Here is a 6,518-nt window from a genome sequence, read left to right on the forward strand (position 1 = left end):
AAACTTGTGCGTCCATCCATATTCATACAATATGAATCAAGTTAATTAATTTTTTGGGTTAAAAATTCAATTCCATATACTTTTAAAAATAGATACTTCTTTTAATCAATAGAAATAACGATATGTTAACAAAATAATCATAATAAAATAATAAAAAAAATTAATAACAAGTATGGAATATTTAAAAAATTAAAAAATCAATTTAAAATAGATCATAATTATTGAGGATTAAAATAGAATATTTTAAAATTTTAAAATTAATTTAAAATAAGAGAAACTCCAAATACCTATAATTAGCCCATACCCAAACAAGCCCAGCAGCCGAGCCCAATGGCTTTTATTCTCTTCAACAGCAAATATCATAACAGTGAAAACTAATTATAAAATATTATTAAAACATTATGTGCAAAAATTTGTTCAAATAATGAAACATACATACACTATAATAAAATCACATTTCAATATATTTTTCATATAAAAGTCTCTAGTTTTATTCGAAAAAAATGAAATATTCAAAATTACAATCGATGTTTACGACTATAAACATAAACTAACCACATGATTATGACATTTTTCCTCTAACCATTAACACAAAAACTAGTCACTTAAGGTTACACGATAATCATACAAGGAAAAAATTAAAAATTTAATCAAAAAACTCAAACAAAAGATAGATGCGAACATATTTGACTGCACTGGCAAACAAACAACAAAAAATATAAATCTATTGAAAGACCACTGACAAACTGCAAACCAGAATCAAGCGAAGTGAAAAAAAAACTATTCATGGATGCAAATCACATATTAAAATCTAATATGAGGGTACAAAACAAGAAAAACCAACATGATAACGAATAAACGACATCATTATCAGTTGTGACGATGTTAAACACAACCCTAAGAAAAATAATAAACTAAAATAATGACCAAACGACTGAAACGTGACATAAAGGCAGAGATAAACGTATCATAAAGACAAAAAAAATTGTGTCATAAAGGTAAAATTATTTAAAATTAAAAAACAAAGAAAAAAAATAAAAATATGATAGAAGCAATTAAAGGAAAAAAATATGATCATTGGGTAAGACTTGGGTTATGTTTGGTGTGATTTTCTAAAAGCACTTTTAACTAAAAAAAATGTGAAAATTGTGGTTTCAAGCCAACTGCAAAAGTTAGGATTTCTAGTTTTTTTTTTTAAATTTTCAACTTTGCGTTTGAAAACAAATTATAATTTTATACTTACTAATACATTTTAATTATTTTATTTAAAAGTAAAATAATTTATTTTAATTATTTAAAAGTAAATAAAATTATATTTTTAATAATATCATTATAAAAAAAATTTATGGTTTAATATTTACTTAAATAAAATTCATAGTTTATATAGTAAAATATTAATAGTGAGTTATTATAAATATTTTTTTATTATAATTCTATTTTTATTTGTATTTTTATATTTTTATTATAGTTTAAATTGATATTATATATATATATATATTAATAATTCCATTTAAGTTTATATATATATATATATAAAGATAAGTATATCGTTTAAATTATGTTATTCTAAATTTTAAATGAGTGGTCGTTGAATCAAAATAATTAAAATATTATCTTAAAAGTATAGATAACATATTTTTTTTAATAAAATATTTCATTTATAAAAATATTATTAATGAGTTATCTTAAAATATTTGTTTATATTTTTATTATAGCTCAAGTTAATATATTGTATATATCATAGTATTAATAAATGTAAATATAATTTAAATTCTATATTTTTAATTTACAACATATTGTCTATAATGAACATTTCATCTTTTCAAACTCACTTTTTAATATCAATCTCAAATAATTAAATTTTAAACTACACTTTTAAACAACACTTTTAAAAATTCTTTCGTACAATACTTTTAAAAGTCGTTCTTTCAAAAGCTCAATCAAATTGGCCCTTAATCTAAAAAATAAAAAATATTTCAGACTCAATAAAGACAACAATGGATATTTTTTTTGAGAAAATCGCCTCAGTGACCAAAAATGCCTTATAATATACGATTTTAACCAACTTTTTTTGGATTTGCCAAAATGACCAACAAAATCGCAACGCGAAATAAAAATCGCAACGCGATCCCCAGAATCGCAAATCAGTTTCCAAAATCGCAACGCGATTAATGAAAATCGCAATGCGATTCTTGAAAATCGCAATGCGATAGTACAAATTCGCATTGCGATTTTCAAGAATCGCAACGCGAATATGAAAATCGCAACGCGAACACATAAATCGCAACGCGTATCCGTAAACCGCAACGTGTATCCGTAAATAGCAACGCATATCCGTAAATCGCAATGCGTATCCGTATATCGCAACGCGTATCCGTAAATCGCAACGATAATCCGTAAATCGCAACGAGAATCTGTAAATCGCAACGATAATCCGTAAATCGCAACGAGAATCTATAATCACAACACTGAAATTTTGGGTATTAACTACGCAACAGCAGCAATCATAAACTAAATCCCTAATCGCAACTCATTCCATCTCCATCTATCTCTCTCCGGCGACATCCGTTCTATATCCAACGATCCTTCCAATCCGGCAAACAGGTTTTAGTTCGCAGCTCGTCTGTTTAGTAAATTAATTTACAACCATGAAATCATCTAATGTGATCATGTTTGGATAGATTGTGTTTTGGAGGGTCATGGGATAATGTTCATGGTTTTACAATATATGCCTTTACCCATGAATCTTCAACTAAAATTGTCTTTACAAAAGTTAACTTATGAAAACTATAATGCTACGTGTTTCAAATAAATTGAATTAGAGCCCCTAAGTGGATTTAGGCTATCTTATCAGAGAAATGGTAAAGTTTATTTGTTAACCGACAATGAAGATGTTGAACGATTCATTGCTTACATTAGTGTTTCACAAGATGATGTTACATTGTATGTTGTTGAACCTAGAAGTAGTATTGTTGGGTCAGTAGCGGGTAGTAATCAACTAAGTTTTTCTCAAAACCCACAACCTTTCTCTAATCCAAATCCCAATCAACTTTCAGCACCAAATTCCGGTTTTCGTATTGACCAGTTAGACGATGATGAGCCAACAGAAAAATTGTGAGTACTAGTCAGTATTCGAAATTTGGTCTTGGTCATATCCGGACTTTGATATTGGTCAATACACGGATTTTGATGATGTTTCAGAAGAAGAAAAGACCCTGCGTGTAATGATTTTGATATTGGTCAATACCCGAATTTTGATGATGAAACAGCCGTTGCCGAAGAATGTATTGTTGATGATAATGAGGAGGAAGTTACGACTGTGAATGAACATGTTGAACATCCATTCTGTAATTATAATCCTGAAGAAGAAAAAGAAGAAGAAAAAGTCCCGAAGAAAGAAAATGCCACGGGCGTATAACTGGATATGCCAAATTACTTCAGATACCGGAAGAAGAGTTGGTAAAGAAAGCAGTTGATTGTTTACACAAAAGTTATTCGTATCAAGAAAGATGATTGTTTTGATACAAAGGAAGACTTGAAGATAGCTTTGTATACGAAATGTGTGGAACATGGCTATCAACTAAAAGTTAACAAATCAAGCAAAGATCGTTTCGAAACAAGGTGTATGATTGATAAAAACTGTACGTGGCGTATGATTGCAAAGAGAATAAAAGATGCGAAATGTTTCAAGTTAGGACTTTTATTGATAAACATACATGTTCAAGAACCCAAGTTTTTTCCTCACCATAGACAGGCAAACAAAAGGTGTTGGGTGGTTTTCTGGCTGAGTTAATGTTTTGAATGGCAGGGTATATCGGGGACATGAAATTATGAATGACATGAATGCTCGGTTCAAGATTAGTATATCATATTCTCAAGCTTGGAGAGCCAAATGTTATGCCTTGGAATTGTTGAGGGGGTCGCCAGAAGCATCGTTTGCCCAAACGCCGGCTTATTGTCACAATTTAAAGCTGAAAAATCCAGGGTCGGTAATCATATCAAAAAAGATAGAGATGGACACTTTGAGTTGCTGTTTATCGCCATTGGTGCTACGGTTAGTAAATCAATATAATTTTGTTGACTCATTTTTGTTAGTTACATGCATTTCATTTAAATGATTATATTTCTTGTGTATATTTTGTAGATTCATTCGTTATTACTTGCATGCGCCCAGTTATTTAGTTGACGGAGCACATTTGAAAGGTCGATACCTTGGAGTAAACTTATTAGCAGTAGCCATGGATGCTAACAATGGGATATTGCCAATAGCTTACGGGGTTGGCAAATCTGAAACCTCTGATTCATGGACATGGTTATGGGGCATCTTAGGGATTGCATAGGTCCTATTAGCAATCTGACAATCATATCCGATAGGGCAAACTCAATTGACAACGCTGTTAGAAGGTGTTTCCCAGATGCTTTTCATGGACTTTGTGGTGTTCATTTGTATAGAAATCTAAAATCAAGGTCTGGTGGTATAAAAAAGCACAAATGGACATACTGGAAGGCTGTAAAAGCTTATCGAGAAGTGGATTTCAATAAGCATATAAATTGTTTAAGACGTGTTTGCCTCAGTGTACTCAAACACTAGAAGATGTCGGTTTGAAAGATGGTCAAGAGTACATCAACTTGGAGCAAGATATGGTTTCATGACGTCTAATAGTGCAGAATCAATCAACGCTCTAAGTCGTCATTCCCGGAAATTACCCATTACTATGTTATGGAGTTTTTTCGAGCCTCTATTCAACAGTGGTACTACAAGAAAAGAAACCATGCAGGTATTATTTCTTTGAATTCGTAACTTATCATATTTATATTTTACTAAGTATTGTTTATTTAAATTTACAGGAACATTGGAACATCGTGTTACACCATGGACTGAAAAAAGATAACGAAACGTGTTGTGAAGTCAACGTCATGGAGAGTTGAACCATGTTCAAACCTTTGTTTCAAGTACTGGATAATAACTTAAATGGGCTAGTCGATCTAAATGCAAAGACGTGTAGTTGTATGAAATGGCAAACATCTGGTTATCCGTGTGGCCATGTTATAAAAGTTGCTCTTCATTTAACCAAGATGATTCAAGCGCATACGCTATGGATTGCTACACTACAGAAGTTTATCGACAGACTTATGCCGAGATTGTCTACCCTATTCCACATCATTCTGAGTGGGACATACCAGATGACTTACAAACAGTTTTGCCACCAGCCATGGACAGAAGGCTACCTGGCCGACCAAAAGTCACGATCGTATACCGTCTAAGGGTGAAGAGAAGAAGAGATCGACATGTAGTCGGTGCAAGGAAAATGGTCATACAAGGTTGACATGTGGATCACCAGTGCCATCAAAATCATCTTTTCCTCTACCAAAATATGGATCCTCATCAAAATCCAAAGCTCATATGGTGTCAAGCAAAAGGCAATCATCTTTAAAATCCCAATCACAATTGGCTTCACCTTTTGGGACTGTTAACTTAGGTGATTTTTAAATGCAAACGTGTATTATGTGGATTTTATGTGTGAACTTTTAACATTTTCAGTTGAATTAATGACTCAGGCCAACCATTTTGACTTAACCAACTCTTGTTATTCAGTTGTTATCACTTATTAGGCATGCATTTGACTATCGCAACACGGAAATTACAATCGCAACGAGAGAATCGCAATGCGAAATGAAAATCCAACAAGAAAATCGCAATGCGGAAATGAAATCGCAATGCGAAATGAAAATCACAATGCGAAATGAAAATCGCAACGAGAGAATCGCAATGCGGAAATGAAAATCGCAATGCGAAATGAAAATCGCAACGAGAGAATCGCAATGCGAAATGAAAATCGCAATGCGAAATGAAAATCGCAACGAGAGAATCGCAATGCGAAATGAAAATCGCAATGCGAAATGAAAATCACATTGCGATTCTCTCGTTGCGATTTTCATTTCGCATTGCGATTCTCTCGTTGCTTTTCATTTCGCATTGCGATTCTCTCGTTGCGATTTTCATTTCGCATTGCGATTTTCATTTCAACATAATGCAGATTGAAATAAACAAAATCAACCATTACATTTCAATCAATTAAACAAGCACAAATAAGAATTACATTTCAACATAATGCGATTTTGGTTTCGCGTTGCGATTCTCTCGTTGCGATTTCATTTCGCGTTGCGATTCTCTCGTGCGATTTTCATTTCTCTCGTTGCAGATAGTCATTTTCACGTTGCGATTTTCATTTATCTCGTTGCGACTCTTCTGCAAATTGAAACTTGAATGGATTGCATTACTTCAACCAAAGACAGAACAAAGACAAAGACAAATACTAACTTGAAAATCGCAACGAGAGAATAGCAACGCGAAATGAAAATCGCAACGAGAATCGTAACGCGAAATGAAATCTAAGTGAAATGGTTAATCTATTATTGAAATGACCAGTAAACTTATCATCAGTTTCAATATGAAAAACCTACAATAATGCAAAAATTTCAAAATAAAAATAATTAAAAAAACTAACCCTCGGAGG

This window comes from Hibiscus syriacus, unplaced genomic scaffold (assembly GCF_006381635.1).
Source record: "Hibiscus syriacus cultivar Baekdansim isolate YM2019G1 unplaced genomic scaffold, ASM638163v2 tig00111208_pilon, whole genome shotgun sequence".
Lineage (NCBI taxonomy): Eukaryota > Viridiplantae > Streptophyta > Magnoliopsida > Malvales > Malvaceae > Hibiscus > Hibiscus syriacus.